At 45.3% G+C, this 17,611-nt stretch overlaps 1 protein-coding gene across 1 annotated transcript in view; it reads left to right on the top strand.

The window, feature by feature from the left end:
- The first annotated feature begins 11,913 nt into the window (after positions 1-11,913).
- Positions 11,914-17,611, top strand: part of Esco1 (establishment of sister chromatid cohesion N-acetyltransferase 1) — a 61,997-nt gene continuing 56,299 nt past the window's right edge. The window contains 2 exon segments of the mRNA XM_028876699.2: positions 11,914-12,009; positions 12,711-12,769. The gene's annotated coding sequence lies outside the window, so the exon portion shown is untranslated.

The raw sequence follows: 17,611 nt of genomic DNA, 5'->3' as shown, positions 1-17,611 counted from the left end.
AACGAAAGCTCCTACCTTAGCTGGACAATCTCTTCCCATTAGGCACCCCTGAAAGTACAATTAAGTCTGGTGACGTGGGTAAGACTGTCCCCCTACCCTGACAACAGGGAAACAAGAAGGAGAGATGGGACCCCAAAACTCCCTCAGGACTGAGTAAGTGGCTCAGTGTCCAAAGGAAGGAAATGGATCGCCCCATGCTGTATCCTGGGTTCCCTGTGAGGCCTAGGAAGTCTGCTGGAGGTCTTTGTTTGATGTCCCCATGCCACTGGGTACACGGGGGCAGTCAGCTGACCAGTTAACTCTCTAGGTGGCACTTTGAAGGCTCAATTGATGGCCCAAGTCAGGCAGGGTATGCACTAGCCCGCATGGCCTATTCTGCCACACATTTAAAACAGGAACCTGGAGGACTCTATGCAGTCGCATGAATAGCATGTGGCAGCATTTGGCAATTCTGTTCATGGGCTTTCTCATCTCTCCCATGGTACCTTAAATGCCACAGCTGAGACTTCTGCCTGCAAAGTCAGGGACCCTCTCTCCAGATGCATAGGTTAGCCATGATGTTGGGAAACTCTGGGAGACATGAGATGGATTTTATTCTGTATCTTGAATTATAGGGTTTTGTTTTTGTTTTTGTTTTTTTAGCTTTTTATAGTTTTCTGGATTTAGGGCAGCTTTACAGAGGCCCACCAGGAGGTAGGCTGTAAACCAAATCCCGACTAGAGAGCCACCTGGATTATTATAATCCCAATGTGGGTCCTGATAGGAAACTCATTTGCATTCATCCTAGCCTGCTTCCAGATCTGCGGTCCACCCAATACTGGAGAGCAGAGCAGAGGTCAGATAGGCAGAGGTTCTTTGGAGTCAGAGATTCCTCAGGTTCAGAAAGGAGGGTAGGGCTGAGGCAATGCCCTGCACAGGGCACTAGGCCTTAGAGACCTGGCCCTGTGGATCAAGATAGAGATCTCACACGTTATCATAAAAGGCTGGGCTGCATCCATATCTGACTCTGACAGGCACTAGGTCCTCAGCACCCCCCTCTAGACAGCTGGAGTTAGTGAGGATGGAGAAGCTCGGTGGACTACTGAAACACAAAGGCTCTTTATTTGGGCAGTGTTGCATCGAACCCAGGCCCCACCGAGACAGGTCTCACTATGTAGCCCAGGCTGGCCTCGGATTCCCAGCAGGGCCGCCTCACTGCTCATATCACTGAGCACCATGCCCTGCTTCTCAGAGACCACTTAATGCAGCTGCCTTGTCTCCGGGAAGTCTCTCCTACCCTGGGAAGTGTTTGTTAGTGGCGGTTTTACGTTGTTACTGCTCTAAGAATGACCTAAATGTGATGAACAGGGCCTGTCTCCGCTCTGGTCCATCTATTGAACACCCAGCCCCTTCATCTACCTACTTAAGCACCCTTGACCTCCGCAGGGACACTCTTCTGTCTCTGTAATCTGCACTCCACGCTTTCACGTTGCATTTGCTGCTTTGCCAATGGGGACACAGATACGGTTGGCCTGGGGAAGTGACGCTGGGGAGGTGGAGGAGTAGCAAGCAACGGGGTACAGCACAGGCAAGGCACTGGGGACAAACACCAGCAATGCCACCCTCAAGGTCCCCTCATTGTGGTGATACATTGTGTACCCTAATAATTTGTCCCAGAGGATCAAAGGATTGCCTCTGGACAGAGAGGAGACACATAGGCAAATGGCAGTTTATAAAGGTAAAGGGAGAAATCCCATGTTAGGATGAGGTTTTTTAAATTTAATTGGGCATTTTAATTAGGTGAACCACAGGGGCCTTTGATTACTGGACTTTGGTAGTCAGCCTAAGGAAGAGAAAGTGACCAAATAAGGGAATGGACCTTGGTGGCTGGCTTTAGGAATGTAATCTAATGGTCTTTAGCAAGGCAGAGGGAATGGGGGGAAAGGGCAAGGCCTGCCAGAGTCACATGTTTGAGAGGGCTAGTGTCCCTTCAAGGGGTCACTTACAGGAACAGAAATGACACAAAGACAGCCATGTCACCAAAGCCCACCCCGGCATAGGTTGAAAGGATAAGAAGAAAGGCCAACTGGGTATGTTTGGTGGGCCCTGCCAAGGTACGTGGCTAAGTGAACATGACGTGCACAGCAGAGTCAGTGCAGGAGGGTTACTGGGGTAGGGGGTGAAAGAGGGAAAGGCCGTCTCAGAGTGGGGACAGAAAAGACCAGACGGACAGACAGAACAGGTGCTGTAGAATACTATCTTAACTATGTGAGGATGTATTACATTTGTTTTTGCTACAGAATATGACTTTAACTGTGCAAAGGTGTGTTACTTTTGTTTATGCTGCATTTGTTTAATTATGTAAAGATGGGTTGCATTTGTTTCACCTTGCCTGCCTAAAGCACCTGATTGATCTAATAAAGAGCTGGATGGCCAATAGTTAGGCAGAGAAAGAGTAGGCGAGGCTGGTGGACAAAGAGAATAAAAAAGAGGAGGAATCTAGTCTCCAGAGCGAAGAGAGAGAAACAGAAACAAAAGAAGGAGATAATGAAGAGAAAGAGAGGGACACACCCTCGACCGGCCAGACAGCCTGTCAGCAGAAAAAGTAAAAAGCCCCAAGGCAATGGGTAGATAAAGAGAAACAGATTAACTTAAGTTAAAGGAGCTAGCCAGAAACGAGCCTAAACTAGGCCGAGCATTCAAAACTAATAAGAAAAGTCTCTGTGTCATGATTTGGGAGCTGGTTGGTGGCCCAAAAAAGCCTGGTGGAAAAAGGGAAAAGGTAAGGCACACAAAACAAGAAAGACGAGAGAAGCAGGAGAGGAAAGAAGAGGCAAGAGACGAGAATGAACTGCAAACTCCTGCAAGCTGCAGGAAAATGCAATGGAACTCCAAATGTCACCAAAAGCTGCTACTTGACTTTTCCAAAGATGAAGCCATGGCTTAAGAAGTCTTGGTGATATTTTATTAGTTGGTTCCTACAGTAATTTTCTTGTATGCTATATGCTTCCAAGAACTCCTAACAGTATATTTATCTAAAATACTTATCAAGCATCCAAGGCCAAACGATCTCTTAAACTAAGGTAATACCCTATTGGAAACAACGCCTGTCTCCTAGGTCAGGCAGATAGCTTTATTTCTCGTGTAATTTAAGCTGAGACCCTCCTTTCTTACACATCCTTACTAACATTGTAGACTCCTAACTTCTTACATAACCACTTCTAGGAATGTAGACTGAGCACATAAATCCCCTTTTCTTGATATACTAACGGATGATTAGCTCTCAGTTGACCTCCTCCTTTAACCATTCCCTTTTTGGGTTGTAAAAGAAAGCCTGACAGTCACTGCCTGAGGAAAATTCTTACCTGCCTTTATGACCCTGTAGGAATTCAAGCCTGGTGACCTAGCTGGAGGGGGAGGATTGTGCTGAGGGCCGCAGGAATATATCATAAGAACTCATTTGGTTATGGCAAAGTCACTACCTGAAGGGATCAAGGATTTCCTTCAGAGGAAGCCAAATTCCAAGGAACATTTGGTGTTACTTGGCTTGTTATGTATCAGCTAGCTGTCTTCTGTTATGAAAATCATGTGTGCCTTCACAGTTTTCCCAACTGATTTTTCCCTAAGAAGGGCTAACAGTGTAGACTGATCACTCTCTGGACATACACATTCAAGGTATTTGGAGAACAGCCTCAGGAAAGGCTTCCTCTGGATCAGATATCTCCCTTAGCCACTTTCAAGGACTAACATTAATACCAGTCCACATGCTAGTCTCCTGGTTTAAGGTAAATTCCACAAGGAGACACCGTCTAGGTCAGGTGGACGTTAAACAATAGCTTCCAACAGTTTAGCTGGGACCCTCCTTTCTTACAGCCTTACTAACTTTATAGACCTCTAACTACTTACCTAGCCACTTCTAGGATTATTTAGATAATCTTCTGTGCTGACAGCTATGCTCAGCCAGAACCCCAGTTCAAGCCTCCCTGTAATTATCATCATTGGCAGCATCCGGCCAGGTCCATCCCCAGATGGAGGAAAGTACCTTATCAGAGATACCTCTGTACTCTCTAAGAACAGACTTAAGCATCCAGGCTACCTGTTTGAGAAGGCCTGGCGGATGTGCCAATTAAGCTTAACTACCTCCTTTCCCAAATGTTTCCTCTAGTTCTAGATCTCCCTTTAACTATCACCAGAGGCATCTAGTTGTACACAGGTTGCCTAGCGACTGAGCACACCTTCCCCCACCCCGAAGAAAAACAGCAGATAGCTAGGACAGATAGGAGCCACAGGAAAAAAGAAGGCAGTTTTATTTTCTCTCATTGACCTAGCAACTTATAGATTCTTAACATTTTCTACCAATCACGTTTAAGACACGTGCACATAAGATCCCTCCTTTTAGATATTACCCAAATTTAGCCTTTAGTTAATTCATTTCCCCATTGGTCACTTCCCTTTTGGGTTGCAAATAATAATTAACAATTACTGCCCCTCTATGTGATTCTTATCATCCCTCCGTTTGACCCTGAAAGCCTGGCTTTGCACTGCCAAGGGATTATGACTTGTAAGTGTATATATATACACTGGGACTCCCTGGGCACAGGAGGATAGAGAAGATTTGGGAGAATAAATGACTGGACTAAGAACTCAGTGTGCTGAGATTCTATTTCCTGAAAATAGTCCTTGCCATTAGTAGTTCTCTCTCCTGAGCTCCTGGGATGTATAATATTAAGGCTGGTCCCTCTAATATTATACAAGAGGATTGCTATTGCTTGGGTTTATAACTGAATACCCTAGAGAACTTGAGAACAGAGAACTAAGAGGGATAAGGAGGATTTTGAAGAGAGAACTGAGGATGAGATGGAAAATTGGAAAATGAGAAAGAGCCAGATGGGGAAGTACTAGATGGGTAAGAACGAGTTGAGAAGAACCTAGATGAGGCAGAATTAAGATGAGAGAATTAGGTGCAATAAATATACCTAAATAGTGCCTGGTTAAAAAAAAAATAAAAAAATAAAAAATAAAAAAAAGATCCTGCCCCCGACTTCCCTTCTGGACCAGAGGTGCAATAAATATACCTAATAGTGCCTGGTTAAAAAAAAAAAAAAGAGAGAGAGAGAGAATTAAGATAGAACTTAGAGGGGACAGCAGATAAAGGTAGAGAGAAATTAGGCAAGAAAGGAGCTAGGTACAAGAACAGAACTGAAGCTGTGCAGATAGGATTTTATCCCAGATGAATAAAGTAGACAGACAAAAGATCTTGGTGTACTTAGATTCTTTTCCTGAAAATAATTCTCACCATTCATAGCTTCTCTTCTGGGCCCCTGGTAAGAATATTATTAAGGCTGGTCCTTTAATAATATTCGAGACTAAACTGCTGTGGATATCGCTCTATATAAATAAAACACTGATGGCCAGTGACCAGGCAGGAAGTATAGGCGGGACAAGGAGAGAGGAGAATTGGGGAAACAGGAAGAAGGAGGGAGAGACACTGCAGCCACTGCCAGGACAAGCAGCATGTAAAGGCCCTGGTAAGCCACAAGTGACGTGGCAAGGTATAGATTTATAGAAATGGGTTAATTTAAGATATAAGAACAGTTAGCAAGAAGCCTACCACGGCCATAGAGTTTATAAGTATTATAAGCGTCTGAGTGATTATTTTATACATGGATTGTGGGACTGTGGGGCTTGGTGGAACCTGGAGAGACACTCTCCAGCAACACTAAATGTCCCATCCTGTAGCTATTTTCAAATAATCACTCAGAGGCTTATATTAATTATAAATGTTTGGCTGATGGCTCAGGCTTACTACTAACTAGCTCTTACATTTATGTTAACCCATTTCTTTAATCATTATATTGACACATGACCCATGGCTTACCAGAGCTCTGGCAATTTGCTCCTTCAGGGGCTGCTGGTGTTTCTCCTCACTTACCCTTTCTCCCTGTATCTCTGCTTAGATTTCTCACCTGGCTCTATCCTGCCTTGCTATAGGTAAAAGCAGCTTTTTTATTAACCAATGGTAATAAAACATATTAATGCATACAGAGGGGTTATCCCAAAGCAGTGAACTGTGCTTGGTGGACACTTTTAGGGCCGTACATGTCACATTGCTGATGGTGGAAAGGAACCTAGCAACAGGTGATGATATAACTGCTTCAGTGGCAGAGGCAGGCTGCTGCAGCAGCAGAAACTAACATTGGTGACAACTCACAAAGCTAGGAACGTAGAGTACACTGCACAGCCTGCAGGCAGCTCAACAGGTTGGAGAGTGTTCATGTGCCTCATTTAGACCAAACCTCTTCCAGGCAGCTCAGCTGGTTTCCACTTCTTCCAGACAGCTAGTCTCATCTGAGTCTTCTTTGCAGCTTGGCTCTTTGCTCTTCTGAGAGGGACTCTGTTTTTATTGCTTATTCTGTCAGGGAGGGGCCTAGTGAATCTGCTCAGTTTCAGGGACTTCCTGAAGTTATTTTGAGTTGTTTACTTTCTTGCTTAAGGATGGAGTGTTCTGTCTCAAAGAACTGATACACAGCAGGGAGGGCTAGGGCACAAGCGTGGAGAGCAGGATAAATGCTGGAGTATTTCTCTTTTTGTAGGAAGCTCCTGCATCTACCTGCAAGACAGCTTCCTGGCCCATTTTTGTTGTTGTTTTTGTTTCAAACCACTAAAAATTTTATTATTATTGTGAACTTGTGTGCACACATATGTGTGTGGGCACTTGTGCTATGGAGCGTATACAGAGGCTAGAAAACAACTTTATGGAGTCACTTCACTAATCCCACCTTAATGTGACTCTGGAGATCCAGTTCAGGTGGATCAGCTTCAGTGAGCCTTCATTAGCTGAGAAATCCTTCCAACCCCTTTGTTTTGAGAGCAACTCTTTTTTTTTTTTTTTTTTTTTTTTTTTTTTTTTTTTTTTTTTTTTTTTTTTTTTTTTTTGAGACAGGTTTCTCTGTGTAGCTTTGCGCCTTTCCTGAACTCACTTGGTAGCCAGCTGGCCTCAACTCACAGAGATCCGCCTGTCTGCCTCCGATGCTGGATTAAGGCGTGCGCCACCACCGCCCGGCCAAGAGAGCAACTCTTGATATGTAGCTCTGGCTGGTGGACCTTGCCTTGATCCTCCTGCCTTTGTCTCATTCTTGCCTCCTGAAGGCTGAGAAGATAAGCTTGAGTCCTCACACCTGATGAGCCAACCCCCATGCCCTAAACTGGAGAACCAAATTTAGGCCTTAAGGATGCCAGGCAAGTGATGTATAGGTGGGTTACAGTCCAGCTCTTCTTTGTTTTTCTTCCTAAGGCTAGTGTCTTTCTATACAGAAGATTTATCTATCTATCTATCTATCTATTTATCTATTTATTTATTTATTTTTTGCAAGATAGGGTCTCATTGTGTAGCCCTGGCTGTCCTGGAACTCACTCTGTAGGCCAGGCTGGCCTTGAACTCACAGAGATCCTCCTGCCTCTGTCGCCTGAGTGCTGGGGTTAAAGATATGCACCAGCACTGCCTGACTATACAACAGTTATGTAAGAAAATGTTTTCTTTCCTAGTCTTGGGTCCCTGATCTAAGACACCCCCCCCCATTCATGTGTGGCTTATACTCTTGTATCAGTTCAATATTAATCTTCTCATTCACCATTATTTGCAAAGCCTGAATTCTTTATTCTGTGCTGGAGGAGACTAAAAATTCAGTCAAGGATCATCATGAGTTTTTAGTCGATAACCAGATTAATTGAGTCAAGTTCCAAAGTTCATTGACAGATAACTCCAGAAGAAAACCATTGGCAAAAGGCAAAACAAAATATGTCATATGTGATATTACAGAATAATTGAGGTTTAGTTAAACTATTAAGACCTCTGCTATTGAATCAGAAGTGGGAAACGCTTTTCAAATTATAAACAATAATGCCAGAAAAAGTTATTTTCACCCAAATGTTGTACAGTACAATCCTTTGGGCAAAGTAGCCACCATCTTCAACAGATGAACTGTGCCTGCTTGCAAGAGTTTCTCGCCCTTCACTGGGCTTGTTGACTGTTGATACCCGGTCATAAAGGAAGGGGTGGGGTCCTCATCAGAGTTCAGTAGCTCCTCCCAGGCATTGTAAACAACTGCCTGTGGTTGTATGGGGGACAGGGTGTCTCTGGAGGTGCTAGAGTATATAAGCAAGGAAGAATAATTGAAGCGGGAACTCCATCTGGAGCGTATGGGAAAGCTATCATCCCCGTTCTTTACAGTGCAGCTGCTGTGAATAACCCCTCATTCACGATCTATGAGTAATCTCAATAAACTCATTGGTTTTCCAGGATGAACTTTGGTGGAATCATATTTTGTTTTGCTGTTGGAACCTTATAAGGAAGTAGACCAAAACATTTTGTTTTTCATTGCACATTTAAGTAACTGGCTATATATAGTTTTAAAGATGGGCATCTACAATGAACAGATTATTAATTATGCTTTAACTTACTTTTTGGGCGAACATGACAAGATCTCCCTCTGTAGCCCAGGTCAGACTTGCCTAGAGCTTATATCTTCCTGTTTCAGCCTCTGAGTTCTAGGATTATAGCCCCATGCTATAAATATTGTTAATCACAAAGATTCAAAGAGAAAGACCACCAACCAAAATCATCATGGCAAAAATTAATTAAAGCAAGCTTTTTAAATTTGTGTACATGGGTTGCCTCCCACTAAGGTGGGGTTCAGGAGGTCAGTACTGGATATGAGGAAGACAAATTTTTTTTTTTTTTTGAGCTGAGGATTGAACCCAGGGCCTTGCACTTGCTAGGCAAGTGCTCTACCACTGAGCTAAATCCCCAACCCTGACAAAATGTTTTTATTTGTTTGTTTTTAAGATTTATTTATCATATATAGAGTGTTCTGCTGGCATGCCAGAAGATGGCATCAGATCTCATTACAGATGGTTGTGAGCCACTATATGGTTCCTGAGAATTGAACTCAGGACCTCTGGAAGAGTAGGCAGTGCTCTTTACTATCTCTTCAGTCCCGAAGACAAAGTTTTTTTTTTTTAATTATTATTTTTAATTATTTATTTATTTTGCATTGATATCTTTGCCTATGTAAGGGTATCAGTCCCCTGGAACTATAGTTACAGACAGTTGTAAGCTGCCATGTGGGTGCTGGGACTTGAACCCTGGTCTTCTGGGAGAACAGTCAGTGCTCTTAACCACTGAGCCATTTCTCCAGCCCCAAGACAAAGTTTTATAACTCAGGAGCAGGGGGTTTCCAAATCCGGGATTTGGCAGGCAAAATAGGCAGGGTTACAGAAGCAGAACAGAAGCATAACAAGTTAGTCATAACGACCTCCTGAAACAAAGGCGTAATTAAAGGTGGTCATAAGGTAATGTCTTTGGGTTTCTATTGCTGTGAAGAAACACTTGACTATGGCAACTCTTTTTTGTTTGTTTGTTTCGTTTTTTGAGACAGGCTTTCTCTGTGTAGTTTTGGTGCCTGTCCTGGATCTCGCTGTGTAGACCAGGCTGGCCTCGAACTCACAGAGATCTCTGCCTGCCTCTGTCTCCTGAGTGCTGGGATTAAAGGCGTGCGCCACCGCCACCTGGCACCATGGCAACTCCTATAAAAGAAAACCTACAGTTTCAGAGGTTTAGTTTATTATCACCATGGCATGTTGTGTGCAGGCAGACATGGTACTGGAGAAGAAGCTGAGAGTTCTACATCTTGATCCATAGGCAGCAGAAGCAACTGTGTGTGACACTGGGCATAGCTTGAGTATAGGAGACCTCAAAGCCCACCCCCACAGTGACACACTTCCCCAACAAGGTCACACCTACTCCCACAAGCCACACTTCTTTTTTTTTTTTCTTTTTTTTCTTTTTTTGAGACAGGGTTTCTCTGTGTAGCTTTGCACCTTTCCTGGAACTCACTTGGTAGCCCAGGCTGGCCTCAAACTCACAGAGATCCGCCTGGCTCTGCCTCTCGAGTGCTGGGATTAAAGGCGTGCGCCACCACCGCCCTGCTATGCCACACTTCTTAATAGTGCCACTCCCTGTGGGAGCCATTTTCTTTCAAACTACCACAGTGGTCGTAACAATAGGCAGTCACAACAACTGTTTGAAACAAAGGTAGGCTTGCACAATGGTTATGAATGACTTTTTGAAACAGACATGATCGCCATTCCTGGAACAGGCAGTACAGAACCATTTGTAGTTAAGGTCACAAGTGAAGCAAAGCCCAGTCCTTGAGAAACAGATTTAATCATAAACAGGAATGAGCCTAGTTGTCTTTACTATAGGATGGCTTTTTAGCCTAAGATGGAGGCAGGCTGGTTCATCAAAATAATTCCTGGTTTAAATAACTTCTTTATCAAAAATAGGTACATATGATTTCAAATGGTCTGATGTGGGTTTTTATGCTCTTATCTAAAACAGAGTAGAACATATTACTTAGGTCTATTTTGTAAGAACGTGTGTGTGTGTGTGTGTCTGTGTGAACTTGGTGAAGATAAACTGAATCACCCTACTAAAAATAGACCTCACTAGTTCTTCGATAATCTTGGAGTGAAGAAAAACACCAGTGGAGCTGTCAGCATCCAGGCATCTGTGCCGGCCTGCCCTTGGGACTCAGCTGCAGCCCCGAAGAGCACCCGCGTGCATTTGCTGCTGCATTCCCGTATGAAAGGTGGGCCTGGCCCGTCTCTTGTCTCTTTCTCTTCTGGAATGGGACCTGGTCTCTGCCCCTTCTCCGATCCTTCTCTCTCCTCTTCCAATAAACTTCCCATGTGAGCCCTGTTGTATGGTGTAAATCCTGCCCATAGTTTTTTTTCTTCGAGACAGGGTTTCTCTGTGTAGTTTTGGTGCCTGTCCTGGAACTTGCTCTGTAGCCCAGGCTGGCCTCGAACTCACAGAGATCCACTTGGCTCTGCCTCCCGAGTGCTGGGATTAAAGGCGTGTGCCGCCACCGCCAAGCTCTTCCCATCGTTTTTTAAATTGTAACACGAGCCGTTTCCTATAAGTCATTAAAGCATAAATTGGGAGGCTGGGCATGGAGGCTCAGAACTTGGGAGGTGGAGACAGGAGGATCAGGAATTCAAGGTCATTCTAAACCACACAAAAAACGAGAGGCCTGCCTTACATGAAACGGTCTCAAAAACTCAAAACAACTACTTTTGGATCTTTCTTTGGCCATTTCTAAAAGCCACAGCCTGTCTGAATATCACCTTGACTAAACTTAGTGGAAACTCTACATTTTAGGCTCTTAGCTCTCAGGCATAAGAACACTGGTAAAGACAGGGTGAATCCTGTGCTCTGGTGTAGTTTGGGGTAAGAATGGTCATTCAATCCCACGCCCTTTCTTTACATTAATGGCCCCTGTTAAAGATCAAGGGATAAGGCCCTTGGAATGGCTCCCACAGAAAGAGATGGGAACCTTTGCGGCCCGGGCGAGTTTATTTTAAATGGGTTTTACACACTTATTACCGTTCTCATTTGCGCGTGTGTGGGTGCACGTGGCCTGGCTGGCGCGTGGCAGTCAGAAGACAGCTCCCAGGGATCCACCTCAGGTGTAGGATCTGGCTGCAAGCTGTCGCCCTCTGCCACCTCACAGGCACAGAGGGGTGTCTGGCCGGAGACAAGCACGACCCGTAACCAACAGGGGGCGCTGCCACCTCCCCGAAGGCGCCCACCCCCGGAGGCGCGCACGCCAGGCCTCCCACCGCGCCTGCGCTGAGTGTGGACTGCCGCTCGCCTTTCCCCGACGCCCGGCCGTCTCGGCCCGGGTGGAAACTGCGTGACACGCAGGGAGCGTGGCGGCCATCTTCGTCTTCTGGGCACGTCCGCGAGCGGGCTAGGGCTGAGGCGGAGCGCCGCGCAAGCGCACCCACGACGGCCCCAGGTAACTCCCATCTGACGGGAGGCGTCGCCGCCGCCGCCGCCGCCGCCGGAAGTTTGGTGTTTGTGCCGCGGGGCGGCGACGGCCGCGGCAGAAGCAGCTGAGTGTCTCCGGGTACCCGGATGTGAGGCGACCTGCGGGCTCGGTCGCACCCGGGCCGCGCCGCGGGAAGGTACGTGAGCATCCCCGCGGCCCCCGCGTCCTCGCCACGCTCTCCCGCCGCCTGCGGGGGGCGGACGGCTGTCCTCCCGCCCCGCCCTCCCTGTCGGCTGCCGCACACCTCTCCCGCGTGGGTCCCGGCTCCTCGCAGCCCCGGCACCAGCGGCTGGGCTGGCGGACGCGGGCGCCGGAGCTGGGCGGCTGCGCGTCACCTGCCGCGGCGTGCCGGCTGTCAGAGTCCGAGAGGAGCCGGGGTCCTCGGACGGCTGGAGGTGGCTTGCGGCCGTGGCGACCGCGGGCAGCCTGCACGGGCTGCGACCCCGCAGGTAGCCGGGGCCTGGTCCCCGCCCCGGCCTCCCTCCTTCCGTCCGTCCGTCCGTCTCCCTTCCGCCGTCGCTCCCCGGCCTCCTGCAGCAGCGCGGCTGCGGCTCCGGCGCCTCCCGCTGACCCGGCCTGAACCCTAAGGCCCTGCAGCGGCGTGCCGGGCGGGATGTGGGGATCCCGGCTCCCGCGTCTGCATCTGGGGAGGGGAGCGATGGCCGGTGCCCCATCTCAGGAAGTAATGCAGGCTGGAGAAGGGGGTCGAAGCGCAGGTAGGGTCCTTCGGGGGCCCCGGGGAAGTTTTGTATCGGTAGAGAGGTGTGAGCGGAAGCGAATTGGGTCTCAGATTCTGATCTCACTGGATAGATTATAACGAGGGTTTGTTTTGCACAGGCAGAGTCGTCTGTCACCAAAAGTCGGAAAAGCGGATCCCCACCCCCCACCTCTAAATGGTGCGTTGTGGAAATGCGACTGGGACAGAATTTTGTAGTGTTGGCGGTAGGCGGGGGAGTGGGAAGCACGGGAAGATGCTACAAGTACTGCATGCAGTCTTAGCTGAAACGGGTTCCTTGTAGCAAGAAGCAGTGCCAGCACACAGGACCCAAATGGTGTTACAAATTACAAAACGGCTGTGTTTTTCTTTCCCCCTTTCAGAGACTCCCCACGTAGCTCAGGCTGGTCTGGAACTCAGATCACCTTTAATCCCTAATGCTGGGGTTAAAGGTGAGCACCACCACGCCAGTATCTTACGTGGTGAAATAATATGTGACCTGATGCTGCTTCTCTCCCAAACCTAAACAGTTTCAAAAAGTAGGACTGGGGCTGAGGAGATGATTCAGCCAGTAAAAAAGGCTCCTGAGCCTGACAAGCTGAGTTTGATGCCTGATCACGTGGTCAGGTGTCCTCAGTATACATACACGTAAATAAATGTAGGCATGGCCTGGGGGCGTGGTTCTGTGTGTATAGCTTAACATGAGCAAGGTCCTGGGTTCAATCTCTAGGACCAGAAATAAGAAGCTTGGTGAAACACAATTTCAGTTGTGCTGGTCAAGGTTGCAGTGAACTAAGCTGTAATTTAGCTTCTCTGGTTGCATTTTACATAGGGTACTAACGCTAATGAATTTTTCTTTTTAACTTGAAAAAAACTTAAAAATTCCCACCGAGACTGAACAAAACAGAAGTAAATGAAAGTGCTTAATTTGGAAGCTCCTAATTCAGGCTTTTATCATCTGAGGAAATGAGGAAGTTAGAATTGTAGTAGACACACTGTTCCTCTGTGTGTGTGTGTGTGTGTGTGTGTGTGTGTGTGTGTGTGGTTTTTCGACACAGGTTTTCTCTGTGTATTAGCCTTGGCTATCCTGGAACTCACTCTGTAGACCAGGCTGTCCCTGAACTATATATCCGCCTGCCTCTGCCTCTTGAAATGCTGGGATTAAAGGCGTGTGCCGCTACAGCTAGCAACAAAATAATTTTTTAATGAGCACAATTTCGAAAGTTGCTGATTAGCGTGTTATATAGTTATTTCATCGTTATATTTTCATACATGTATTAATATATTTCAGTCACAGTCACTCCTCCATTACCCTTTCTTATTCCCCTGCCACTCCCTCTGACCACCTTTCTCTTCTCAGCTAGTCCCCCTTTTACTTTCCAGTCCTGGGGTGGGGTACCAATGATTTTAATTAGGATTCTTTATGGCCTCGTGAGCGCCTAACTTAAGAGTGGCTACACCCGGGAGAAAATGTCTCTCCTCACCAGGGAAGGGTGAGCCTCTTGAGTGTTTCCCTACATTCCTCAAGTTCTTTTTATCTTAATCTTATTTTATTTAACATCTGTCCCATGCCAGGTTTTTGTGCCTCTTTTAAATTGAGAAATGATGCTTCACAAAAAGGACACTCATGATGAATACCATTAACTCCCTTTGCAGGATGGTCTTTTTTGACTTGGTGATTCATCAAAACACAGAGTTGATTGTTATTTGTCCTAAAAATGAAAGTGACTAGGGTTGCATAATTCAAAATAATGTATTTTTATAATAGTTGAATTTTTTTCTGTGACTTTTATGAGGTTTGTCTCTCCCAGAATTCACTGAATAACCTCAACTGTTGGTAATGAATTTAGAGGATAGAAACCGATACCAGTAAAATTATTAATACTGTAGGTAATTCATTAAGGAATTTTGTTAACCCTTTTGAAGCTTAGGCTTTTTGTGAGTGTGTCATGAATCAGTGAAAATTCTTTGGCTAGGTATTTCCAGAAATTTTGTTTTACTGCTGTAATTCTTAGTAATGAAGCATTATTCTCCTGGTTTTTTGCTTTTTTACTGTTTGACAGTTTGATTTATATAATGAATCTCAGTCATTTTCACCTCTCATTCTCTCCCTCTCCCATTGGCACGCTTTTCAGAGTTCCCTTCCTACTTTTATGTCTGTGTATGTGGCCTCCATGAGTGTGTATCACTAGAGTTCTTTGAGAATGGGTGGGAATTTATTCACTGGAGCAAGGGTAACTTACAGGGTCTGGGTCTTTTCTCTTTGGGAATAAGGTGGTATGAATATTTGAAGATAGCAAGATTCATTCTGATCCTGTGGGAGTAAATAAAGTAAGACATTAAGTGTTACTTTCGTGCAGTGGTTCTTTCCCTTAGTTTCATTAAAATAGGGTCTCCTGTAGCTCAGGCTGGCCTTGAGGTACACCTGCTTCCACTTCTCAGGTGGTGAGCACCCAATGTTCTCTCCCTTCTCCCACTTACCTTTTGGAGTGACAAGATCTCACTACATAGCCCCGTCTGGGAGAGATTAAAGGTGTGAAGCACCAAACCTGGCCTTTTCTTCTTCCTTTTTTTCTCCACTTCTTCCTCTATAAGTTCTTGCTATGTAACTAGGCAACCCAACTGCTGCGACAGGTGTGTGCCACCATTTGTGCCTAATGTTCTTGTTCTCATTTCAGAACACTTTGTCCTCTTAAAAATCATGTAGGTTTCTGTCTTAGGGTTTCTACTGCCAAAGGTTTAGTCCATTATCATGGCAGGATATGGACCATGCTGTGCAGGCAGACATTGGTGTTGGAGAAGGAGCTGAGAGTCCTACATCTTGATCCACAGACGTCAGAAAGTGGTCTGAGACAGTGAGCATGGCTTGAGCTCATATGAGACCTCAAAGCCCCCTTCCACAGTGACACACTTCCTCCATCAAGGCCACACCTCTAATGTAATAGTTCCACTCCTTTTGAGTTGATGGGGGCAGTTACTTTCAAACTACCACAGATTCTAAATAGCTTTTTGTGTTCTTTTGTTTTTCCCCTGAGGGCAGGGTTTCTCTGGCTGTCCTGGAATTGCTCTGTAGACCAGGCTGGCCTTGAACTTCTAGAGATTGGCCTGCCTTTGCCTCCCAAGTGCTGGGATTTAAAAGTGTGCAATCACCGCCGCCCAGCTCTTAAGTAAGTAGCTTTTGTTGATATTGTTATATAGTTTATAGTTATTGTGTTATAAGTAATTATATTCAGATGTATTAATGCCTGAATTAAAAGTTAATTAATATAAGGTGCTAGAGAGATGACTCAGTGTTTAAGAACACTCAGTGCTTGTTCTTTTAGAGGACCTAGGTTCTGTTTCCAGCATCCACATGGTGGCTTACAGTCATCCCTAATTCTAGTTGCAGGTGATTTGATACCCTCTTTTGACCTCAATAGACACCAGACATAAACATGGTAGACATACAAACATACAGGTAAAACACTCATACACATTCAATAAGTAAATCTAAAAATAGTTAATCTAAGTAGCATCTGTAGATGTATCCAATCGTCTTTTTAAAATAAAAAACACAGAGCCAATGTAAAAGAGAGAAAGCCGAGAGGTCAGAGCTCAGAGATAAAATCTTTTTTTTTTTTTTTTTTTTTTTTTGGTTTTTTCGAGACAGGGTTTCTCTGTGTAGCTTTGCGCCTTTCCTGGAGCTCACTTGGTAGCCCAGGCTGGCCTTGAACTCACAGAGATCCGCCTGGCTCTGCCTCCCGAGTGCTGGGATTAAAGGCGTGCGCCACCACGCCCGGCCCTAGAGATAAAATCTTACCTCCTGCAGTGCTCCTAACTTCCCCGAGAGAGAGCTTCTTCCTGTTTGTCTTTAAATACTCTTTCTGTCTGCCTTCTCATTGGTTGTAAACCCAACCACATGACTGCCTCGTCACTGCCTGTAAGTACCGCCCTCCAGGTCTTAAAGGCATATGTCTCCAATACTGGCTGTATCCCTGAACACACAGAAATCTACCTAGCTCTTCTAACCATCACGCTCTTGCTATGGCTCTAATAGCTCTGACCCCAGGGCAACTTTATTTATTAACATAAAATTAAAATTACATTTCTGTACAAATAAAATATCACCATAAGCATCTTATATTAAAAGTGTACAGCAATATATAGCATCTTAAAAAAAATTATATTTAGCCAGGCCGTGGTGGCGCATGCCTTTAATCCCAGCACTTGGGAAAGCCAGGCAGATCTCTGAGTTTGAGGCCAGCCTGGTCTACAGAGCAAGATCCAGGACATTCACCAAAACTACACAGAGAAACCCTGTCTCAAAAAACAAACAAACAAACAAACAAACCAACAACCCCACAATTATATTTAACAGTTATGTACCTACTATTTTTAAAGGCTGTCAGAATTTTATCTCGGAAACCAGGTGTGGTGCATCTTAACACTTGAGAGGCAGAGTCCAGTCTGGGTTACATAGCAACCCCATCTCAAAAGTCTGACTTGCTTTTTTTATTTATTTTCTTGAGTATTTTGGAACTGTTTTGTGTATTTTTGCTTATATTAATGCTACTTTTGTCATTGTGATTAACTCATTTTTTATGAGGTACTAAATTCTTGATCTAGTGAATGCGTGGAGAAAGGGCATGGTATCATGAATTGATAATTTTTTAAACTGACATATCAGAGAGTTATGTCAATGCGGCTCAGTAGTAGTGTTTGCCTAGCAGTCATGAGGCCCCCATTTTATTGTTACTGGAAGTGTGTATGCATGATGAGTATGTAGATATGGAGTCAGTTTCTTCTACTTTTACGTGGTTTCAGGTAGCCAGACTTTTGTGGCAAATATCTTTACCTGATGAGCCATCTTGCCAGCTCTTGCTAGGCATTTTGAACATGAGAGAAACTTTGATTACTTTAAATTATGGGAGTTCATTGGTAAGTTATGCAGAGCGAGAGCTTGTAAGAGAAACAAGCAGAAACCACTTCACATTAGGATTTATTAGAAAACACACCAGGCCCTGTGAACCTGAATGTAGTTCAG

This window comes from Peromyscus leucopus, chromosome 19, assembly GCF_004664715.2.
Source record: "Peromyscus leucopus breed LL Stock chromosome 19, UCI_PerLeu_2.1, whole genome shotgun sequence".
Taxonomy (NCBI): Eukaryota; Metazoa; Chordata; class Mammalia; order Rodentia; family Cricetidae; genus Peromyscus; species Peromyscus leucopus.
Note: the sequence above shows the minus strand (reverse complement) of the source record. Positions and strands in the feature narration are given on the sequence as shown.